Below are 25,944 nucleotides of genomic sequence, written 5' to 3'. Positions count from 1 at the left end.
CGAAGTTAATATTAAGGATTTAACAAATTCATTTCTTAACCCTCGATTGATGAAAACAATAAAAAATATTATTCAATATCTTTTCGACTGCTTATCAGTTACATAGACGTCGATCAAACCCAAACTCTTTGGTTCTTTCGGTAAAGTCACGTTGGCATAAAATAAAATAAATTAAATCATGACGTTTCGGGCGCAACACAAGCATCCGACATCAGGTGGGGCATCCACAGCAAGAAACATTTGCTGAAGTGGGCAAAAGGGCTGCTGGAACAAGACGCAATATAGGTAATAGAGGGGGAGGAGCCAGGGAGGAGAGATAGAGAAGGGGGTGTGGGGTCGGGGGAGTTGAGTGCAGCCAAGTGGAGTGCTGCTAGAAGGGATTAAAGGGTGAGCGTGACAGCAGAGTGGCGCAGCGGAAGCGTGCTGGGCCCATAACCCAGAGGTCGATGGATCGAAACCATCCTCTGCTAGCACGTTTTTTTTCATCACTCTTAACTAGGTTTTAGTTACAGCAGATTTAAAGGTTAAGTTTTCTGTGGCTTTGCATAGACATTTATTAAAAAGTGCTATGGCATTTGTCGCGATAAACACACAAAATAACCCGGCGTGGGATGAGATCCAGTGGTAAAGCGCACGTTTAGCATGTGAGAAGTAGTGAGATCGATACCCACATTCTACAAAGCACAAATGGATAATACGTGCCTTTTTAATTAGTATGTAGAAATAGAGGCAACAAATCAACTTATCGAATGTTTAATAAACAAGTATAACCCGTAAAAACAAAGTTTTTCACTATAAATCCTTTATATGCGTGGCGGCTAGAGTCCTCTCGTCCTCTGGCTTGAGATGGCTGCCACCTATGGGTCAGATGATTGCATTGCACCATTAAGCAATTGGTAATTAAATATAATATTTTTATCCTAATAAGTGTAAAATTTTTGAAAAAAAATTTTCACGAACATTAATTGTCACGCACAACGAGTCTGTGTGGAAAATGTCAGCTCGATTGGATCACGGGAAGTGGGTTAAAAAACAACCGAAAATTTTGCACGGTCGTAAGCAAGCAAGCGAAATTAATATAAAGGATTTAACAAATTAATTTCTTAACCTCGATTGATGCAAACAATAAAAAATATTATTCAATATCTTTTCGGCTGCTTATCAGTTACATAGACGTCGATAAAACCCAAACTCTTTGGTTCTTTCGGTAAAGTCACGTTGGCATAAAATAAAATACATTAAATCATGACGTTTCGGGCGCAACACAAGCATCCGACATCAGGTGGGACATCCACAGCAAGAAACATTTGCTGAAGTGGGCAAAAGGGCTGCTGGAACAAGAGGCAATATAGATAATAGAGGGGGAGGAGCCAGGGAGGAGAGATAGAGAAGGGGGTGTGGGGTCGGGGAGTTGAGTGCTGCCAAGTGGAGTGCTGCTAGAAGGGATTAAAGGGCGAGCGTGACAGCAGAGTGGCGCAGCGGAAGCGTGCTGGGCCCATAACCCAGAGGTCGATGGATCGAAACCATCCTCTGCTAACACGTTTTTTTCATCACTCTTAGCTAAGTTTTAGTTACAGCAGATTTAAAGGTTAAGTTTGCTGTGGCTTTGCATAGACATTTATTAAAAAGTGCTATGGCATTTGTCGCGATAAACACACAAAATAACCCGGCGTGGGATGAGATCCAGTGGTAAAGCGCACGTTTAGCATGTGAGAAGTAGTGAGATCGATACCCACATTATCCAAAGCACAAATGGGTAATACGTGCCTTTTTAATTAGCATGTAGAAATAGAGGCAACAAATCAACTTATCGAATGTTTAATAAACAAGTATAACCCGTAAAAACAAAGTTTTTCACTATAAATCCTTGAAATGCGTGGCTGCTTGAGTCCTCTCTTCCTCTGGCTTGAGATGGCTGCAACCTATGGGTCAGATGATTGCATTGCACCATTAAGCAATTGGTAATTAAATATAATATTTTTGTCCTAAAAAGTGTAAAATTTTGGAAAAAAATGTTCACGAACATTAATTGTCACGCACAACGAGTCTGTGTGGAAAATGTCAGCTCGATTGGAGAACGGGAAGTGGGTTAAAAAACAACCGAAAATTTTGCACGGTCGTAAGCAAGCAAGCGAAATTAATATAAAGGATTTAAAAAATTAATTTCTTAACCTCGATTGATGCAAACAATAAAAAATATTATTCAATATCTTTTCGGCTGCTTATCAGTTACATAGACGTCGATAAAACCCAAACTCTTTGGTTCTTTCGGTAAAGTCACGTTGGCATAAAATAAAATACATTAAATCATGACGTTTCGGGCGCAACACAAGCATCCGACATCAGGTGGGACATCCACAGCAAGAAACATTTGCTGAAGTGGGCAAAAGGGCTGCTGGAACAAGAGGCAATATAGATAATAGAGGGGGAGGAGCCAGGGAGGAGAGATAGAGAAGGGGGTGTGGGGTCGGGGAGTTGAGTGCTGCCAAGTGGAGTGCTGCTAGAAGGGATTAAAGGGCGAGCGTGACAGCAGAGTGGCGCAGCGGAAGCGTGCTGGGCCCATAACCCAGAGGTCGATGGATCGAAACCATCCTCTGCTAACACGTTTTTTTCATCACTCTTAGCTAAGTTTTAGTTACAGCAGATTTAAAGGTTAAGTTTGCTGTGGCTTTGCATAGACATTTATTAAAAAGTGCTATGGCATTTGTCGCGATAAACACACAAAATAACCCGGCGTGGGATGAGATCCAGTGGTAAAGCGCACGTTTAGCATGTGAGAAGTAGTGAGATCGATACCCACATTATCCAAAGCACAAATGGGTAATACGTGCCTTTTTAATTAGCATGTAGAAATAGAGGCAACAAATCAACTTATCGAATGTTTAATAAACAAGTATAACCCGTAAAAACAAAGTTTTTCACTATAAATCCTTGAAATGCGTGGCTGCTTGAGTCCTCTCTTCCTCTGGCTTGAGATGGCTGCAACCTATGGGTCAGATGATTGCATTGCACCATTAAGCAATTGGTAATTAAATATAATATTTTTGTCCTAAAAAGTGTAAAATTTTGGAAAAAAATGTTCACGAACATTAATTGTCACGCACAACGAGTCTGTGTGGAAAATGTCAGCTCGATTGGAGAACGGGAAGTGGGTTAAAAAACGACCGAACATTTTGCACGGTCGTAAGCAAGCAAGCGAACTTAATATTAAGGATTTAAAAAATTAATTTCTTAACCTCGATTGATGCAAACAATAAAAAATATTATTCAATATCTTTTCGGCTGCTTATCAGTTACATAGACGTCGATAAAACCCAAACTCTTTGGTTCTTTCGGTAAAGTCACGTTGGCATAAAATAAAATAAATTAAATCATGACGTTTCGGGCGCAACACAAGCATCCGACATCAGGTGGGACATCCACAGCAAGAAACATTTGCTGAAGTGGGCAAAAGGGCTGCTGGAACAAGAGGCAATATAGATAATAGAGGGGGAGGAGCCAGGGAGGAGAGATAGAGAAGGGGGTGTGGGGTCGGGGAGTTGAGTGCTGCCAAGTGGAGTGCTGCTAGAAGGGATTAAAGGGCGAGCGTGACAGCAGAGTGGCGCAGCGGAAGCGTGCTGGGCCCATAACCCAGAGGTCGATGGATCGAAACCATCCTCTGCTAACACGTTTTTTTCATCACTCTTAGCTAGGTTTTAGTTACAGCAGATTTAAAGGTTAAGTTTGCTGTGGCTTTGCATAGACATTTATTAAAAAGTGCTATGGCATTTGTCGCGATAAACACACAAAATAACCCGGCGTGGGATGAGATCCAGTGGTAAAGCGCACGTTTAGCATGTGAGAAGTAGTGAGATCGATACCCACATTCTCCAAAGCACAAATGGGTAATACGTGCCTTTTTAATTAGCATGTAGAAATAGAGGCAACAAATCAACTTATCGAATGTTTAATAAACAAGTATAACCCGTAAAAACAAAGTTTTTCACTATAAATCCTTGAAATGCGTGGCTGCTTGAGTCCTCTCGTCCTCTGGCTTGAGATGGCTGCAACCTATGGGTCAGATGATTGCATTGCACCATTAAGCAATTGGTAATTAAATATAATATTTTTGTCCTAAAAAGTGTAAAATTTTGGAAAAAAATGTTCACGAACATTAATTGTCACGCACAACGAGTCTGTGTGGAAAATGTCAGTCCGATTGGATCACGGGAAGTGGGTTAAAAAACGACCGAAAATGTTGCACTGTCGTAAGCAAGCAAGCGAACTTAATATTAAGGATTTAACAAATTAATTTCTTAACCCTCGATTGATGAAAACAATAAAAAATATTATTCAATATCTTTTCGACTGCTTATCAGTTACATAGACGTCGATAAACCCCAAACTCTTTGGTTCTTTCGGTAAAGTCACGTTGGCATAAAATAAAATAAATTAAATCATGACGTTTCGGGCGCAACACAAGCATCCGACATCAGGTGGGGCATCCACAGCAAGAAACATTTGCTGAAGTGGGCAAAAGGGCTGCTGGAACAAGACGCAATATAGGTAATAGAGGGGGAGGAGCCAGGGAGGAGAGATATAGAAGGGGGTGTGGGGTCGGGGGAGTTGAGTGCTGCCAAGTGAAGTGCTGCTAGAAGGGATTACAGGGTGAGCGTGACAGCAGAGTGGCGCAGCGGAAGCGTGCTGGGCCCATAACCCAGAGGTCGATGGATCGAAACCATCCTCTGCTAACACGTTTTTTTTCATCACTCTTAACTAGGTTTTAGTTACAGCAGATTTAAAGGTTAAGTTTTCTGTGGCTTTGCATAGACATTTATTAAAAAGTGCTATGGCATTTGTCGCGATAAACACACAAAATACCCCGGCGTGGGATGAGATCCAGTGGTAAAGCGCACGTTTAGCATGTGAGAAGTAGTGAGATCGATACCCACATTCTCCAAAGCACAAATGGGTAATACGTGCCTTTTTAATTATCATGTAGAAATAGAGGCAACAAATCAACTTATCGAATGTTTAATAAACAAGTATAACCCGTAAAAACAAAGTTTTTCACTATAAATCCTTTATATGCGTGGCGGCTAGAGTCCTCTCGTCCTCTGGCTTGAGATGGCTGCCACCTATGGGTCAGATGATTGCATTGCACCATTAAGCAATTGGTAATTAAATATAATATTTTTATCCTAATAAGTGTAAAATTTTGCAAAAAATTTTTTCACGAACATTAATTGTCACGCACAACGAGTCTGTGTGGAAAATGTCAGCTCGATTGGATCACGGGAAGTGGGTTAAAAAACGACCGAAAATGTTGCACGGACGTAAGCAAGCAAGAGAACTTAATATTAAGGATTTAACAAATTAATTTCTTAACCCTCGATTGATGCAAATAATAAAAAATATTATTCAATATCTTTTCGGCTGCTTATCAGTTACATAGACGTCGATAAAACCCCAACTCTTTGGTTCTTTCGGTAAAGTCACGTTGGCATAAAATAAAATAAATTAAATCATGACGTTTCGGGCGCAACACAAGCATCCGACATCAGGTGGGACATCCACAGCAAGAAACATTTGCTGAAGTGGGCAAAAGGGCCGCTGGAACAAGAGGCAATATAGGTAATAGAGGGGGAGGAGCCAGGGAGGAGAGATAGAGAAGGGGGTGTGGGGTCGGGGAGTTGAGTGCTGCCAAGTGGAGTGCTGCTAGAAGGGATTAAAGGGCGAGCGTGACAGCAGAGTGGCGCAGCGGAAGCGTGCTGGGCCCATAACCCAGAGGTCGATGGATCGAAACCATCCTCTGCTAACACGTTTTTTTCATCACTCTTAGCTAGGTTTTAGTTACAGCAGATTTAAAGGTTAAGTTTGCTGTGGCTTTGCATAGACATTTATTAAAAAGTGCTATGGCATTTGTCGCGATAAACACACAAAATAACCCGGCGTGGGATGAGATCCAGTGGTAAAGCGCACGTTTAGCATGTGAGAAGTAGTGAGATCGATACCCACATTCTCCAAAGCACAAATGGGTAATACGTGCCTTTTTAATTAGCATGTAGAAATAGAGGCAACAAATCAACTTATCGAATGTTTAATAAACAAGTATAACCCGTAAAAACAAAGTTTTTCACTATAAATCCTTGAAATGCGTGGCTGCTTGAGTCCTCTCGTCCTCTGGCTTGAGATGGCTGCAACCTATGGGTCAGATGATTGCATTGCACCATTAAGCAATTGGTAATTAAATATAATATTTTTGTCCTAAAAAGTGTAAAATTTGGAAAAAAAAATTCCACGAACATTAATTGTCACGCACAACGAGTCTGTGTGGAAAATGTCAGCTCGATTGGATCACGGGAAGTGGGTTAAAAAACGACCGAAAATTTTGCACGGTCGTAAGCAAGCAAGAGAACTTAATATTAAGGATTTAACAAATTAATTTCTTAACCTCGATTGATGCAAACAATAAAAAATATTATTCAATATCTTTTCGGCTGCTTATCAGTTACATAGACGTCGATAAAACCCAAACTCTTTGGTTCTTTCGGTAAAGTCACGTTGGCATAAAATAAAATAAATTAAATCATGACGTTTCGGGCGCAACACAAGCATCCGACATCAGGTGGGACATCCACAGCAAGAAACATTTGCTGAAGTGGGCAAAAGGGCTGCTGGAACAAGAGGCAATATAGGTAATAGAGGGGGAGGAGCCAGGGAGGAGAGATAGAGAAGGGGGTGTGGGGTCGGGGAGTTGAGTGCTGCCAAGTGGAGTGCTGCTAGAAGGGATTAAAGGGCGAGCGTGACAGCAAAGTGGCGCAGCGGAAGCGTGCTGGGCCCATAACCCAGAGGTCGATGGATCGAAACCATCCTCTGCTAACACGTTTTTTCATCACTCTTAGCTAGGTTTTAGTTACAGCAGATTTAAAGGTTAAGTTTGCTGTGGCTTTGCATAGACATTTCTTAAAAAGTGCTATGGCATTTGTCGCGATAAACACACAAAATAACCCGGCGTGGGATGAGATCCAGTGGTAAAGCGCACGTTTAGCATGTGAGAAGTAGTGAGATCGATACCCACATTCTCCAAAGCACAAATGGGTAATACGTTCCTTTTTAATTAGCATGTAGAAATAGAGGCAACAAATCAACTTATCGAATGTTTAATAAACAAGCATAACCCGTAAAAACTAAGTTTTTCACTATAAATCCTTGAAATGCGTGGCTGCTAGAGTCCTCTCGTCCTCTGGCTTGAGATGGCTGCAACCTATGGGTCAGATGATTGCATTGCACCATTAAGCAATTGGTAATTAAATATAATATTTTTGTCCTAAAAAGTGTAAAATTTTGGAAAAAAAGTTTTCACGAACATAAAATGTCACGCACAACGAGTCTGTGTGGAAAATGTCAGCTCGATTGGATCACGGGAAGTGGGTAAAAAACGACCGAAAATTTTGCACGGTCGTAAGCAAGCAAGCGAACTTAATATAAAGGATTTAACAAATTAATTTCTTAACCTCGATTGATGCAAACAATAAAAAATATTATTCAATATCTTTTCGGCTGCTTATCAGTTACATAGACGTCGATAAAACCCAAACTCTTTGGCTATTTCGGTAAAGTCACGTTGGCATAAAATAAAATAAATTAAATCATGACGTTTCGGGCGCAACACAAGCATCCGACATCAGGTGGGACATCCACAGCAAGAAACATTTGCTGAAGTGGGCAAAAGGGCTGCTGGAACAAGAGGCAATATAGGTAATAGAGGGGGAGGAGCCAGTGAGGAGAGATAGAGAATTGGGTGTGGGGTCGGGGAGTTGAGTGCTGCCAATTGGAGCGCTGCTAGAAGGGATTAAAGGACGAGCGTGACAGCAGAGTGGCGCAGCGGAAGCGTGCTGGGCCCATAACCCAGAGGTCGATGGATAAAAACCATCCTCTGCTAACACGTTTTTTTCATCACTCTTAGCTAGGTTTTAGTTACATCAGATTTAAAGGTTAAGTTTGCTGTGGCTTTGCATAGACATTTATTAAAAAGTGCTATGGCATTTGTCGCGATAAACACACAAAATAACCCGGCGTGGGATGAGATCCAGTGGTAAAGCGCACGTTTAGCATGTGAGAAGTAGTGAGATCGATACCCACATTCTCCAAAGCACAAATGGGTAATACGTTCCTTTTTAATTAGCATGTAGAAATAGAGGCAACAAATCAACTTATCGAATGTTTAATAAACAAGTATAACCCGTAAAAACAAAGTTTTTCACTATAAATCCTTTATATGCGTGGCGGCTAGAGTCCTCTCGTCCTCTGGCATGAGATGGCTGCCACCTATGGGTCAGATGATTGCATTGCACCATTAAGCAATTGGTAATTAAATATAATATTTTTGTCCTAAAAAGTGTAAAATTTTGAAAAAAAAATTTCACGAACATTAATTGTCACGCACAACGAGTCTGTGTGGAAAATGTCAGCTCGATTGGATCACGGGAAGTGGGTTAAAAAACGACCGAAAATGTTGCACGGTCGTAAGCAAGCAAGAGAACTTAATATTAAGGATTTAACAAATTAATTTCTTAACCCTCGATTGATGCAAACAATAAAAAATATTATTCAATATCTTTTCGGCTGCTTATCAGTTACATAGACGTCGATAAAACCCAAACTCTTTGGTTCTTTCGGTAAAGTCACGTTGGCATAAAATAAAATAAATTAAATCATGACGTTTCGGGCGCAACACAAGCATCCGACATCAGGTGGGACATCCACAGCAAGAAACATTTGCTGAAGTGGGCAAAAGGGCTGCTGGAACAAGAGGCAATATAGGTAATAGAGGGGGAGGAGCCAGGGAGGAGAGATAGAGAAGGGGGTGTGGGGTCGGGGAGTTGAGTGCTGCCAAGTAGAGTGCTGCTAGAAGGGATTAAAGGGCGATCGTGACAGCAGAGTGGCGCAGCGGAAGCGTGCTGGGCCCATAACCCAGAGGTCGATGGATCGAAACCATCCTCTGCAAACATGTTTTTTTCATCACTCTTAGCTAGGTTTTAGTTACAGCAGATTTAAAGGTTAAGTTTGCTGTGGCTTTGCATAGACATTTATTAAAAAGTGCTATGGCATTTGTCGCGATAAACACACAAAATAACCCGGCGTGGGATGAGATCCAGTGGTAAAGCGCACGTTTAGCATGTGAGAAGTAGTGAGATCGATACCCACATTCTCCAAAGCACAAATGGGTAATACGTGCCTTTTTAATTAGCATGTAGAAATAGAGGCAACAAATCAACTTATCGAATGTTTAATAAACAAGTATAACCCGTAAAAACAAAGTTTTTCACTATAAATCCTTGAAATGCGTGGCAGCTAGAGTCCTCTCGTCCTCTGGCTTGAGATGGCTGCAACCTATGGGTCAGATGATTGCATTGCACCATTAAGCAATTGGTAATTAAATATAATATTTTTGTCCTAAAAAGTGTAAAATTTGGAAAAAAATTTTCACGAACATTAATTGTCACGCAAAACGAGTCTGTGTGGAAAATGTCAGCTCGATTGGATCACGGGAAGTGGGTTAAAAAACGACCGAAAATTTTGCACGGTCGTAAGCAAGCAAGAGAACTTAATATTAAGGATTTATCAAATTAATTTCTTAACCCTCGATTGATGCAAACAATAAAAAATATTATTCAATATCTTTTCGGCTGCTTATCAGTTACATAGACGTCGATAAAACCCAAACTCTTTGGTTCTTTCGGTAAAGTCACGTTGGCATAAAATAAAATAAATTAAATCATGACGTTTCGGGCGCAACACAAGCATCCGACATCAGGTGGGACATCCACAGCAAGAAACATTTGCTGAAGTGGGCAAAAGGGCTGCTGGAACAAGAGGCAATATAGGTAATAGAGGGGGAGGAGCCAGGGAGGAGAGATAGAGAAGGGGGTGTGGGGTCGGGGAGTTGAGTGCTGCCAAGTGGAGTGCTGCTAGAAGGGATTAAAGGGCGAGCGTGACAGCAAAGTGGCGCAGCGGAAGCGTGCTGGGCCCATAACCCAGAGGTCGATGGATCGAAACAATCCTCTGCTAACACGTTTTTTCATCACTCTTAGCTAGGTTTTAGTTACAGCAGATTTAAAGGTTAAGTTTGCTGTGGCTTTGCATAGACATTTCTTAAAAAGTGCTATGGCATTTGTCGCGATAAACACACAAAATAACCCGGCGTGGGATGAGATCCAGTGGTAAAGCGCACGTGAAGTAGTGAGATCGATACCCACATTCTCCAAAGCACAAATGGGTAATACGTTCCTTTTTAATTAGCATGTAGAAATAGAGGCAACAAATCAACTTATCGAATGTTTAATAAACAAGTATAACCCGTAAAAACTAAGTTTTTCACTATAAATCCTTGAAATGCGTGGCTGCTAGAGTCCTCTCGTCCTCTGGCTTGAGATGGCTGCAACCTATGGGTCAGATGATTGCATTGCACCATTAAGCAATTGGTAATTAAATATAATATTTTTGTCCTCAAAAGTGTAAAATTTTGGGAAAAAAGTTTTCACGAACATGAAATGTCACGCACAACGAGTCTGTGGAAAATGTCAGCTCGATTGGATCACGGGAAGTGGGTAAAAAACGACCGAAAATTTTGCACGGTCGTAAGCAAACAAGCGAACTTAATATAAAGGATTTAACAAATTAATTTCTTAACCTCGATTGATGCAAACAATAAAAAATATTATTCAATATCTTTTCGGCTGCTTATCAGTTACATAGACGTCGATAAAACCCCAACTCTTTGGTTATTTCGGTAAAGTCACGTTGGCATAAAATAAAATAAATTAAATCATGACGTTTCGGGCGCAACACAAGCATCCGACATCAGGTGGGACATCCACAGCAAGAAACATTTGCTGAAGTGGGCAAAAGGGCTGCTGGAACAAGAGGCAATATAGGTAATAGACGGGGTCGGGGAGTTGAGTGCTGCCAAGTGGAGTGCTGCTAGAAGGGATTAAAGGGCGTGCGTGACAGCAGAGTGGCGCAGCGGAAGCGTGCTGGGCCCATAACCCAGAGGTCGATGGATCGAAACCATCCTCTGCTAACACGTTTTTTTCATCACTCTTAGCTAGGTTTTAGTTACAGCAGATTTAAAAGTTAAGTTTGCTGTGGCTTTGCATAGACATTTATTAAAAAGTGCTATGGCATTTGTCGCGATAAACACACAAAATAACCCGGCGTGGGATGAGATCCAGTGGTAAAGCGCACGTTTAGCATGTGAGAAGTAGTGAGATCGATACCCATATTCTCCAAAGCACAAATGGGTAATACGTGCCTTTTTAATTAGCATGTAGAAATAGAGGCAACAAATCAACTTATCGAATGTTTAATAAACAAGTATAACGCGTAAAAACAAAGTTTTTCACTATAAATCCTTGAAATGCGTGGCTGCTAGAGTCCGCTCGTCCTCTGGCTTGAGATGGCTGCAACCTATGGGTCAGATGATTGCATTGCACCATTAAGCAATTGGTAATTAAATATAATATTTTTGTCCTAAAAGTGTAAAATTTTGAAAAAAATTTTTCACGAACATTAATTGTCACGCACAACGAGTCTGTGTGGAAAATGTCAGCTCGATTGGATCACGGGAAGTGGGTTAAAAAACGACCGAAAATTGTGCACGGTCGTAAGCAAGCAAGAGAACTTAATATTAAGGATTTAACAAATTAATTTCTTAACCTCGATTGATGCAAACAATAAAAAATATTATTCAATATCTTTTCGGCTGCTTATCAGTTACATAGACGTCGATAAAACCCAAACTCTTTGGTTCTTTCGGTAAAGTCACTTTGGCATAAAATAAAATAAATTAAATCATGACGTTTCGGGCGCAACACAAGCATCCGACATCAGGTGGGACATCCACAGCAAGAAACAATTGCTGAAGTGGGAAAAAGGGCTGCTGGAACAAGACGCAATATAGGTAATAAAGGGGGAGGAGCCAGGGAGGAGAGATAGAGAAGGGGGTGTGGGGTCGGGGGAGTTGAGTGCTGCCAAGTGGAGTGCTGCTAGAAGGGATTAAAGGGCGTGCGTGACAGCAGAGTGGCGCAGCGGAAGCGTGCTGGGCCCATCACCCAGAGGTCGATGGATCGAAACCATCCTCTGCTAACACGTTTTTTTCATCACTCTTAGCTAGGTTTAAGTTACAGCAGATTTAAAGGTTAAGTTTGCTGTGGCTTTGCATAGACATTTATTAAAAAGTGCTAAGGCATTTGTCGCGATAAACACACAAAATAACCCGGCGTGGGATGAGATCCAGTGGTAAAGCGCACGTTTAGCAGAAGTAGTGAGATCGATACCCACATTCTCCAAAGCACAAATGGGTAATACGTGCCTTTTTAATTAGCATGTAGAAATAGAGGCAACAAATCAACTTATCGAATGTTTAATAAACAAGTATAACCCGTAAAAACAAAGTTTTTCACTATAAATCCTTGAAATGCGTGGCTGCTAGAGTCCTCTCGTCCTCTGGCTTGAAATGGCTGCAACCTATGGGTCAGATGATTGCATTGCACCATTAAGCAATTGGTAATTAAATATAATATTTTTGTCCTAAAAAGTGTAAAATTTTGAAATAAATTTTTCACGAACATTAATTGTCACGCACAACGAGTCTGTGTGGAAAATGTCAGCTCGATTGGATCACGGGAAGTGGGTTAAAAAACGACCGAAAATTTTGCACGGTCGTAAGCAAGCAAGAGAACTTAATATTAAGGATTTAACAAATTAATTTCTTAACCTCGATTGATGCAAACAATAAAAAATATTATTCAATATCTTTTCGGCTGCTTATCAGTTACATAGACGTCGATAAAACCCAAACTCTTTGGTTCTTTCGGTAAAGTCACGTTGGCATAAAATAAAATAAATTAAATCATGACGTTTCGGGCGCAACACAAGCATCCGACATCAGGTGGGACATCCACAGCAAGAAACAATTGCTGAAGTGGGAAAAAGGGCTGCTGGAACAAGACGCAATATAGGTAATAAAGGGGGAGGAGCCAGGGAGGAGAGATAGAGAAGGGGGTGTGGGGTCGGGGGAGTTGCGTGCTGCCAAGTGGAGTGCTGCTAGAAGGGATTAAAGGGCGTGCGTGACAGCAGAGTGGCGCAGCGGAAGCGTGCTGGGCCCATAACCCAGAGGTCGATGGATCGAAACCATCCTCTGCTAACACGTTTTTTTCATCACTCTTAGCTAGGTTTTAGTTACAGCAGATTTAAAGGTTAAGTTTGCTGTGGCTTTGCATAGACATTTATTAAAAAGTGCTATGGCATTTGTCGCGATAAACACACAAAATAACCCGGCGTGGGATGAGATCCAGTGGTAAAGCGCACGTTTAGCATGTGAGAAGTAGTGAGATCGATACCCACATTCTCCAAAGCACAAATGGGTAATACGTGCCTTTTTAATTAGCATGTAGAAATAGAGGCAACAAATCAACTCATCGAATGTTTAATAAACAAGTATAATCCATAAAAACAAAGTTTTTCACTATAAATCCTTGAAATGCGTGGCTGCTAGAACCCTCTCGTCCTCTGGCTTGAGATGGCTGCAACCTATGGGTCAGATGATTGCATTGCACCATTAAGCAATTGGTAATTAAATATAATATTTTTGTCCTAAAAAGTGTAAAATTTTGAAAAAAAAATTCCACGAACATTAATTGTCACGCACAACGAGTCTGTGTGGAAAATGTCAGCTCGATTGGATCACGGGAAGTGGGTTAAAAAACGACCGAAAATTTTGCACGGTCGTAAGCAAGCAAGAGAACTTAATATTAAGGATTTAACAAATTAATTTCTTAACCTCGATTGATGCAAACAATAAAAAATATTATTCAATATCTTTTCGGCTGCTTATCAGTTACATAGACGTCGATAAAACCCAAACTCTTTGGTTCTTTCGGTAAAGTCACGTTGGCATAAAATTAAATAACATAAATCATGACGTTTCGGGCGCAACACAAGCATCCGACATCAGGTGGGACATCCACAGCAAGAAACAATTGCTGAAGAGGGAAAAAGGGCTGCTGGAACAAGACGCAATATAGGTAATAAAGGGGGAGGAGCCAGGGAGGAGAGATAGAGAAGGGGGTGTGGGGTCGGGGGAGTTGAGTGCTGCCAAGTGGAGTGCTGCTAGAAGGGATTAAAGGGCGTGCGTGACAGCAGAGTGGCGCAGCGGAAGCGTGCTGGGCCCATAACCCAGAGGTCGATGGATCGAAACCATCCTCTGCTAACACGTTTTTTTCATCACTCTTAGCTAGGTTTTAGTTACAGCAGATTTAAAGGTTAAGTTTGCTGTGGCTTTGCATAGACATTTATTAAAAAGTGCTATGGCATTTGTCGCGATAAACACACAAAATAACCCGGCGTGGGATGAGATCCAGTGGTAAAGTACACGTTTAGCATGTGAGAAGTAGTGAGATCGATACCCACATTCTCCAAAGCACAAATGGGTAATACGTGCCTTTTTAATTAGCATGTAGAAATAGAGGCAACAAATCAACTTATCGAATGTTTAATAAACAATTATAACCCGTAAAGACAAAGTTTTTCACTATAAATCCTTGAAATGCGTGGCTGCTAGAGTCCTCTCGTCCTCTGGCTTGAGATGGCTGCAACCTATGGGTCAGATGATTGCATTGCAACATTAAGCAATTGGTAATTAAATATAATATTTTTGTCCTAAAAAGTGTAAAATTTTGGAAAAAAAATTTCACGAACATTAATTGTGACGCACAACGAGTCTGTGTGGAAAATGTCAGCTCGATTGGATCACGGGAAGTGGGTTAAATAACGACCGAAAATGTTGCACGGTCGTAAGCAAGCTAGCGAACTTAAAATTAGGATTTAACAAATTAATTTCTTAACCCTCGATTGATGTAAACAATAAAACATATTATTCAATATCTTTTCGACTGCTTATCAGTTACATAGACGTCGATAAAACCCAAACTCTTTGGTTCTTTCGGTAAAATCACATTGGCATAAAATGAAATAAATTAAATCATGACGTTTCGGGCGCAACACAAGCATCCGACATCAGGTGGGGCATCCACAGCAAGAAACAATTGCTGAAGTGGGCAAAAGGGCTGCTGGAACAAGACGCAATATAGGTAATAGAGGTTGAGGAGCCAGGGAGGAGAGATAGAGAAGGGGGTGTGGGGTCGGGGAGTTGAGTGCTGCCAAGTGGAGTGCTGCTAGAAGGGATTTAAGGGCGAGCGTGACAGCAGAGTGGCGCAGCGGAAGCATGCTGGGCCCATAACCCAGAGGTCGATGGATCGAAACCATTCTCTGCTAACACGTTTTTTTCATCACTCTTAGCTAGGTTTTAGTTACAGCAGATTTAAAGGTTAAGTTTGCTGTGGCTTTGCATAGACATTTATTAAAAAGTGCTAAGGCATTTGTCGCGATAAACACACAAAATAACCCGGCGTGGGATGAGATCCAGTTGTAAAGCGCACGTTTAGCATGTGAGAAGTAGTGAGATCGATACCCACATTCTCCAAAGCACAAATGGGTAATACGTGCCTTTTTAATTAGCATGTAGAAATAGAGGCAACAAATCAACTTATCGAATGTTTAATAAACAAGTATAACCCGTAAAAACAAAGTTTTTCACTATAAATCCTTTATATGCGTGGCGGCTAGAGTCCTCTCGTCCACTTGCTTGAGATGGCTGCCACCTATGGGTCAGATGATTGCATTGCACCATTAAGCAATTGGTAATTAAATATAATATTTTTGTCCTAAAAAGTGTAAAATTTTGGAAAAAAAATTTTACGAACATTAATTGTCACGCACAACGAGTCTGTGTGGAAAATGTCAGCTCGATTGGATCACGGGAAGTGGGTTAAAAAACGACCGAAAATTTTGCACGGTCGTAAGCAAGCAAGCGAACTTAATATAAAGGATTTAACAAATTAATTTCTTAACCTCGATTGATGAAAACAATAAAAAATATTATTCAATATCTTTTCGGCTGCTTATCAGTTACATAGACGTCGATAAAACCCAAACTCTTTGGTTCTTTCGGTAAAGTCACGTTGGCATAAAATAAAATAAATTAAATCATGACGTTTCGGGCGCAACACAAGCATCCGACATCAGGTGGGACATCCACAGCAAGAAACATTTGCTGAAGTGGCCAAAAGGGCTGCTGGAACAAGAGGCAATATAGGTAATAGAGGGGGAGGAGCCAGGATGGAGAGATAGAGAAGGGGGTGTGGGGTCGGGGAGTTGAGTGCTGCCAAGTGGAGTGCTGCTAGAAGGGATTAAAGGGCGAGCGTGACAGCAGAGTGGCGCAGCGGAAGCGTGCTGGCCCATAACCCAGAGGTCGATGGATCGAAACCATCCTCTGCTAACACGTTTTTTTCATCACTCTTCGCTAGGTTTTAGTTACAGCAGATTTAAAGGTTAAGTTTGCTGTGGCTTTGCATAGACATTTATTAAAAAAGTGCTATGGCATTTGTCGCGATAAACACACAAAATAACCCGGCGTGGGATGAGATCCAGTTGTAAAGCGCACGTTTAGCATGTGAGAAGTAGTGAAATCGATACCCACATTCTCCAAAGCACAAATGGGTAATACGTGCCTTTTTAATTAGCATGTAGAAATAGAGGCAACAAATCAACTTATCGAATGTTAAATAAACAATTATAACCCGTAAAAACAAAGTGTTTCACTATAAATCCTTTATATGCGTGGCGGCTAGAGTCCTCTCGTCCTCTGGCTTGAGATGGCTGCCACCTATGGGTCAGATGATTGCATTGCACCATTAAGCAATTGGTAATTAAATATAATATTTTTGTCCTAAAAAGTGTAAAATTTTGGAAAAAGATTTTCACGAACATTAATTGTCACGCACAACGAGTATGTGTGGAAAATGTCAGCTCGATTGGATCACGGGAAGTGGGTTAAAAAACGACCGAAAATTTTGCACGGTCGTACGCAAGCAAGCGAACTTAATATAAAGGATTTAACAAATTAATTTCTTAACCTCGATTGATGCAAACAATAAAAAATATTATTCAATATCTTTTCGGCTGCTTATCAGTTACATAGACGTCGATAAAACCCAAACTCTTTGGTTATTTCGGTAAAGTCACGTTGGCATAAAATAAAATAAATTAAATCATGACGTTTCGGGCGCAACACAAGCATCTGACATCAGGTGGGACATCCACAGAAAGAAACATTTGCTGAAGTGGGCAAAAGGGCTGCTGGAACAAGAGGCAATATAGGTAATAGAGGGGGAGGAGCCAGGGAGGAGAGATAGAGAAGGGGGTGTGGGGTCGGGGAATTGAGTGCTGCCAAGTGGAGTGCTGCTAGAAGGGATTAAAGGGCGAGCGTGACAGCAGAGTGGCGCAGCGGAAGCGTGCTGGGCCCATAACCCGGATGTCGATGGATCGAAACCATCCTCTGCTAACACGTTTTTTTCATCACTCTTCTCTAGGTTTTAGTTACAGCAGATTTAAAGGTTAAGTTTGCTGTGGCTTTGCATAGACATTTATTAAAAAGTGCTATGGCATTTGTCGCGATAAACACACAAAACAACCCGGCGTGGGATGAGATCCAGTTGTAAAGCGCACGTTTAGCATGTGAGAAGTAGTGAGATCGATACCCACATTCTCCAAAGCACAAATGGGTAATACGTGCTTTTTAATTAGCATGTAGAAATAGAGGCAACAAATCAACTTATCGAATGTTTAATAAACAAGTATAACCCGTAAAAACAAAGTTTTTCACTATAAATCCTTTATATGCGTGGCGGCTAGAGTCCTCTCGTCCTCTGGCTTGAGATGGCTGCCACCTATGGGTCAGATGATTGCATTGCACCATTAAGCAATTGGTAATTGAATATAATATTTTTGTCCTAAAAAGTGTAACATTTTGGAAAAAAATTTTCACGAACATTAATTTTCACGCACAACGAGTCTGTGTGGAAAATGTCAGCTCGATTGGATCACGGGAAGTGGGTTAAAAAACGACCGAAAATTTTGCACGGTCGTAAGCAAGCAAGCGAACTTAATATAAAGGATTTAACAAATTAATTTCTTAACCTCGATTGATGCAAACAATAAAAAATATTATTCAATATCTTTTCGGCTGCTTATCAGTTACATAGACGTCGATAAAACCCAAACTCTTTGGTTATTTCGGTAAAGTCACGTTGGCATAAAATAAAATAAATTAAATCATGACGTTTCGGGCGCAACACAAGCATCCGACATCAGGTGGGACATCCACAGCAAGAAACATTTGCTGAAGTGGGCAAAAGGGCTGCTGGAACAAGAGGCAATATAGGTAATAGAGGGGGAGTAGCCAGGGAGGAGAGATAGAGAAGGGGGTGTGGGGTCGGGGAGTTGAGTGCTGCCAAGTGGAGTGCTGCTAGAAGGGATTAAAGGGCGAGCGTGACAGCAGAGTGGCGCAGCGGAAGCGTGCTGGGCCCATAACCCGGATGTCGATGGATCGAAACCATCCTCTGCTAACACGTTTTTTTCATCACTCTTCGCTAGGTTTTAGTTACAGCAGATTTAAAGGTTAAGTTTGCTGTGGCTTTGCATAGACATTTATTAAAAAGTGCTATGGCATTTGTCGCGATAAACACACAAAATAAACCGGCGTGGGATGAGATCCAGTTGTAAAGCGTACGTTTAGCATGTGAGAAGTAGTGAGATCGATACCCACATTCTCCAAAGCACAAATGGGTAATGCGTGCCTTTTTAATTAGCATGTAGAAATAGAGGCAACAAATCAACTTATCGAATCTTCTTGGTTCTTTCGGTAAAGTCACGTAGAAGGGAAGTAATATTTTTATTATTTTATTACTTCCCTTCTACGTGACTTTACCGAAAGAACCAAGAAGATGAATCCCTGCAGTCACGAAAGCTTTAAATCGAAACTTATCGAATGTTTAATAAACAAGTATAACACGTAAAAACAAAGTTTTTCACTATAAATCCTTTATATGCGTGGCGGCTAGAGTCCTCTCGTCCTCTGGCTTGAGATGGCTGCCACCTATGGGTCAGATGATTGCATTGCACCATTAAGCAATTGGTAATTAAATATTTAATTTTTTGTTCCCTAAACAATGTAAAATTTCGGAAAAATGTTTTCACGAACATTAATTGTCTCGCACAACGAGTCTGTGTGGAAAATGTCAGCTCGATTGGATCACGGGAAGTGGGTTAAAAAACGAGCGAAAGATTTGCACGGTCCTAAGCAAGCAAGCAAGCACGCAAGCAAGCAAGCAAGCGAACTTAATACAAATTAACCCGGAAAAACAAAGTTTTTCACTATAAATCCTGTATATGCGTGGCAGCGAACTTAATATAAAGGATTAAAAAATACATTCGCCTGTGGAGGACGCGGGGATCGATCCCGCGACCTTTGGCATGGTAAGCGAGGGCGCTACCAACTGCGCTACTCCGCCACGGCCTGTGGAGGGGTTATGCTCTGGGCTCTTATACTGTGACGTTCAGCCAAAGCCATGAATGAGTTATATTTGAATATATGTAAAATAAAAAAATTTTGCCTAAAAAGTGTAACGAGTATGTGTGGAAAATTTCACCTCAATTGGATCACGGCAAGTGGGTTAAAAAACGACCGAAAGATTTGCACGGTCGTATGCAAGCATGCAAGCACGCAAGCAAGCAAGCAAGCACGCAAGCAAGCAAGCGAACTTAATATGAAGGATTTAATAAAGGATTTAAAAATATGATTCAATATCTTTTCGGCTGCTTATGAATTACATAGACGTCGATCAAACCCGTTTACAAGAAAGCAGAGTGGCGCAGCGGAAGCTTGCTGGGCCCATAACCCAGAGGTCGATGGATTGAAACCATCCTCTTCTAACACGTGTTTTTCATCACTCTTAGCTAGGTTATAGAAATATCAGCTTTAAAAGGTTAAGTTTGCTGTGGCTTTGCATAGACATTTATTAAAAATTGCTATGGCATTTGTAGCGATAAACACACAAAATAACCCGACATGCGAAGAGATCCAGTGGTAAAGCGCACGTTTAGCATGTGAGAAGTAGTGAGATCGATACCCACATTCTCCAAAGCATAAATGGATAATGCGTGCCTTTTTATTAAATCCTTTATATTAAGTTCGCGTGCTTGCGTGCTTGCGTGCTAGCTTGCTTGCTTAGGAGCGTGCAAATCTTTCGGTCGTTTTTTAACCCACTTCCCGTGATCCAATCGAGATGACATTTTGCACACAGACTCGTTGTGCTTGACAATTAATTTTCATGAAAATTTTTTCCTAAATTTTACACTGTTTAGGATAAAAAAAAAAAATATTTAATTACTAATTGCTTAATTGTAGCAGACAATCATCTGACCCATAGGTGGCAGCCATCTCAAGCCAGAGGACGAGAGAACTGTAGCAGCCCGTTTCCTGATGACGCAAATGTTGACTAACCACATGGCATGAAATCCCTGCCCCCACGCTGTACAGTGGAGACTACTTATAGAGCAGTTAAATTGAAGCCGCCAGGTTCTTGAAAGTGGTAAAACGGGTCAACGCTAGTGCCCTCGGGAATATACGGGGCATGCAAGAGGTGATCTTTCATTTTTAAATCCTTTATATTAACTTCACTTGCTTGCTTGCTTACTCAAGAAAAACAGAAATGAATAATAAAATGAAACCGATGCCACGCATATAAAGGATTTATGGTGAAAAACTTATTTTTTACGGGTAATTTTTTTTTATTTAAATCCTTTATATTAAGTTTGCTTGCATGCTTGCGCTCTTACGGCCGTGCAAATCTTTCGGTCGTTTTTTAACCCAGTTTCTGCGATCCAATCGAGCTGACATTTTCCACACAGACTCGTTGTGCGTGACAATTAATTTTTGTGAAAATTTTTGTGCAAAATTTTACACTTATTAGGAATTTTTTTTTTTATATTTAATTACCAATTGCTTAATACTGGCAGACAATCCTCTGACCCATAGGTGGCAGCCATCTCAAGCCAGAGGACGAGAGGACTCTAGCCGCCACGCATATAAAGGATTTATAGTGAAAAACTTTGTTTTTACGGGTTAATTTTTTGCCCACTTCAGCAATTGTTTCTTGCTGTGGATGTACCACCTAATGTCGAATGCTTGTGTTGCGCCCAAAAAGTCATGATTTAATTTATTTTATTTTATACCTACGTGACTTTACCAAAAGAACCAAAGAGTTTGGGTTTTATCGACGTCTATGTAATTGATAAGCAGCCGAAAAGATATTGAATCATATTTTTTATTGTTTGCATCAATCGAGGGTTAAGAAATTCATTTGTAATCTTTTGATTGACCTTGTGAATATATTGTTAACTTTTTTAATATTCTATAAGTTGATTTGTTGCCTCTATTTCTACATGCTAATAAAAAAGGCACTTATTACCCATTTGTGCTTTGGAGAATGCGGGTATCAATCTCACTACTTCTCACATGCTAAACGTGCGCTTTACCACTGGATCTCATCTCACGCCGGGTTCTTTTGTGTGTTTATCGCGACAAATGCCATTGCACTTTTAAATAAATGTCTATGCAAAGCCACAGCAAACTTAACCTGTAAATCTGCAAAAACTAAAACCGAGCTAAGAGTGATGAAAAAAACGTGTTATCAGAGGATGGTTTCGATCCAGCGACCTCTGGGTTATGGGTCCAGCACGCTTCCGCTGCGCCACTCTGCTTTCACGCTCGCGCTTTAATCCCTTCTAGCTGCACTCCACTTGGCAGCACTCAACTCCCCCGACCCCACATCCCCCTCTCTATCTCTCCTCCCTGGCTCCTCCCCCTCTATTACCTATATTGCCTCTTGTTCCATCAGCCCTTTTTAAATCCTTTATATTAAGTTCACTTGCTTGCTTGCTTGCTTTCTTGCTTGCTTGCTTGCGCTTACGACTATGCAAATCTTTCGGTCGTTTTTTAACCCACTTCCCGCGATCCAATCGAGCTGACATTTTGCACACAGACTCGTTGTGCGTGACAGTTTTTAGGAAAAAATAAATTATATTTTATTACCAATTGCTTAATGGTGGCAGGCAATCATCTGACCCATAGGTGGCAGCCATCTCAAGCCAGAGGACGAGAGGAATCTAGCCGCCAGGCATATAAAGGATTTATAGTGAAAAACTTTGTTTTTACGGGTTAATTTTTTGCCCACTTCAGCAATTGTTTCTTGCTGTGGATGTCCCACCTAATGTCGAATGCTTGTGTTGCGCCCGAAAAGTCATGATTTAATTTATTTTATTTTATACCTACGTGACTTTACCAAAAGAACCAAAGAGTTTGGGTTTTATCGACGTCTATGTAATTGATAAGCAGCCGAAAAGATATTGAATCATATTTTTTATTGTTTGCATCAATCGAGGGTTAAGAAATTCATTTGGAATCTTTTGATTGACCTTGTGAATATATTGTTAACTTTTTAAACATTCGATAAGTTGACTTGTTGCCTCTATTTCTACATGCTAATAAAAAAGGCACTTATTACCCATTTGTGCTTTGGAGAATGTGGGTATCAATCTCACTACTTCTCACATGCTAAACGTGCACTTTACCACTGGATCTCATCTCACGTCGGGTTATTTTGTGTGTTTATCGCGACAAATGCCACGTTCCTTCGGAGTGGGCAGGTAGGAACTTGGTTGGACAGCGCATTCGTGCATGACAGACAGACAAATAATCCCTGGTGGGCAGTGTGGAACCTGTTGTTCGTACCTGTATGCTGTGTTGATATCGAACCTTCGTATTCTATTATTTTTTTTTTAGATTTTTTCTCTAACCCCCCTTCCTTCTCTCTGCTTCCGCCCCCCCTCTGGCTATTTAAGGCCACCCCACAGAGACGATCACCCCTCTCTGTTACCTGTGTTGCTCCCGCTATGTATCTTGGTGATATCTGTCTGCTAATATGTCTGTCTATAGTTTTCTGGTTAGATTTTATGTCGCTATTTCATTATACCTGATGATGATTGCTTGTGTTGCAATCGAAACGTCGTATTCTATTATTTAATTTAAGTTATTATTTTATCTTTAGACGTGACTTAACCGAAATAACCTAATAATAATTCATGCAGTCACGAAAGTTCTAAAATTAAGATTGAACCACTTCTACGGGGAAGTTTTAAGCTTATCTTTTTTCTCTCTCTCTGGCGACTTGTTTTCTCTGCCTGTGTCCTCTTTAGAATGTTCACACTTACATTCTAACTTAGCAATCTTTGAAATACGTAATCAACCAGGCTATGCGTTAATTGTGTGTTGACCGACCCTCTGTGTTGTATTACATTACATTTCGATATTTTACTAGGTTATTTAATTTTAGTGTGTCCTCCTGATTTTCAGGCTTACTTGCCGTGCAGCACCACGTCTGTTGACCACTCATTGATATGCAAATTTTTTTCTCTAACCCCCCTTCCTTCTCTCTGCCTCCGCCCCCCCCCCCCTCTGTCTATTTAAGGCCACCCCACAGAGACGATCACCCCTCTCTGTTACCTGTGTTGCTCCCGCTATTTATCTTGGTGATATCTGTCTGCTAATATGTCTGTCTATAGTTTTCTGGTTAGATTTTATGTCGCTATTTCATTATACCTGATGATGATTGCTTGTGTTGCAATCGAAACGTCGTATTCTATTATTTAATTTAATTTATTATTTTATCATTAGACGTGACTTAACCGAAAGAACCAAATAATAATTCCTGCAGTCACGAAAGTTCTAAAATTAAGATTGAACCACTTCTACGGGGAAGTTTTAAGCTTATCTTTTTTCTCTCTCTCTGGCGACTTGTTTTCTCTGCCTGTGTCCTCTTTAGAATGTTCACACTTACATTCTAACTTAGCAATCTTTGAAATACGTAATCAACCAGGCTATGCGTTAATTGTGTGTTGACCGACCCTCTGTGTTGTATTACATTACATTTCGATATTTTACTAGGTTATTTAATTTTAGTGTGTCCTCCTGATTTTCAGGCTTACTTGCCGTGCAGCACCACGTCTGTTGACCACTCATTGATATGCAAATTTTTTTCTCTAACCCCCCTTCCTTCTCTCTGCCTCCGCCCCCCCCCCTCTGTCTATTTAAGGCCACCCCACAGAGACGATCACCCCTCTCTGTTACCTGTGTTGCTCCCGCTATTTATCTTGGTGATATCTGTCTGCTAATATGTCTGTCTATAGTTTTCTGGTTAGATTTTATGTCGCTATTTCATTATACCTGATGATGATTGCTTGTGTTGCAATCGAAACGTCGTATTCTATTATTTTATTTTATTTATTATTTTATCTTTAGACGTGACTTAACCGAAAGAACCAAATAATAATTCCTGCAGTCACGAAAGTTCTAAAATTAAGATTGAACCACCTCTACGGGGAAGTTTAAGCTTATCTTTTTTCTCTCTCTCTGGCGACTTGTTTTCTCTGCCTGTGTCCTCTTTAGAATGTTCACACTTAAATTCTAACTTAGCAATCTTTGAAATACGTAATCAACCAGGCTATGCGTTAATTGTGTGTTGACCGACCCTCTGTGGTGTATTACATTACATTTCGATATTTTACTAAGTTATTTAATTTTAGTGTGTCCTCCTGATTTTCAGGCTTACTTGCCGTGCAGCACCACGTCTGTTGACCACTCATTGATATGCAAATTTTTTCTCTAACCCCCCTTCCTTCTCTCTGCCTCCGCCCCCCTCTCTGTCTATTTAAGGCCACCCCACAGAGACGATCACCCCTCTCTGTTACCTGTGTTGCTCCCGCTATGTATCTTGGTGATATCTATCTGCTAATATGTCTGTCTATAGTTTTCTGGTTAGATTTTATGTCGCTATTTCATTATACCTGATGATGATTGCTTGTGTTGCAATCGAAACGTCGTATTCTATTATTTAATTTAATTTATTATTTTATCATTAGACGTGACTTAACCGAAAGAACCAAATAATAATTCCTGCAGTCACGAAAGTTCTAAAATTAAGATTGAACCACCTCTACGGGGAAGTTTTAAGCTTATCTTTTTTCTCTCTCTCTCTGGCGACTTGTTTTCTCTGCCTGTGTCCTCTTTAGAATGTTCACACTTACATTCTAACTTAGCAATCTTTGAAATACGTAATCAACCAGGCTATGCGTTAATTGTGTGTTGACCGACCCTCTGTGTTGTATTACATTACATTTCGATATTTTACTAGGTTATTTAATTTTAGTGTGTCCTCCTGATTTTCAGGCTTACTTGCCGTGCAGCACCACGTCTGTTGACCACTCATTGATATGCAAATTTTTTTCTCTAACCCCCCTTCCTTCTCTCTGCCTCCGCCCCCCCCCCCCTCTGTCTATTTAAGGCCACCCCACAGAGACGATCACCCCTCTCTGTTACGTGTGTTGCTCCCGCTATGTATCTTGGTGATATCTGTCTGCTAATATGTCTGTCTATAGTTTTCTGGTTAGATTTTATGTCGCTATTTCATTATACCTGATGATGATTGCTTGTGTTGCAATCGAAACGTCGTATTCTATTATTTTATTTTATTTATTATTTTATCTTTAGACGTGACTTAACCGAAAGAACCAAATAATAATTCCTGCAGTCACGAAAGTTCTAAAATTAAGATTGAACCACCTCTACGGGAAAGTTTAAGCTTATCTTTTTTCTCTCTCTCTGGCGACTTGTTTTCTCTGCCTGTGTCCTCTTTAGAATGTTCACACTTAAATTCTAACTTAGCAATCTTTGAAATACGTAATCAACCAGGCTATGCGTTAATTGTGTGTTGACCGACCCTCTGTGGTGTATTACATTACATTTCGATATTTTACTAAGTTATTTAATTTTAGTGTGTCCTCCTGATTTTCAGGCTTAGTTGCCGTGCAGCACCACGTCTGTTGACCACTCATTGATATGCAAATTTTTTCTCTAACCCCCCTTCCTTCTCTCTGCCTCCGCCC

Source organism: Lampetra fluviatilis, chromosome 16, assembly GCF_964198595.1.
Source record: "Lampetra fluviatilis chromosome 16, kcLamFluv1.1, whole genome shotgun sequence".
NCBI classification, from domain to species: Eukaryota; Metazoa; Chordata; class Hyperoartia; order Petromyzontiformes; family Petromyzontidae; genus Lampetra; species Lampetra fluviatilis.
This window is presented reverse-complemented; position numbering follows the sequence as displayed.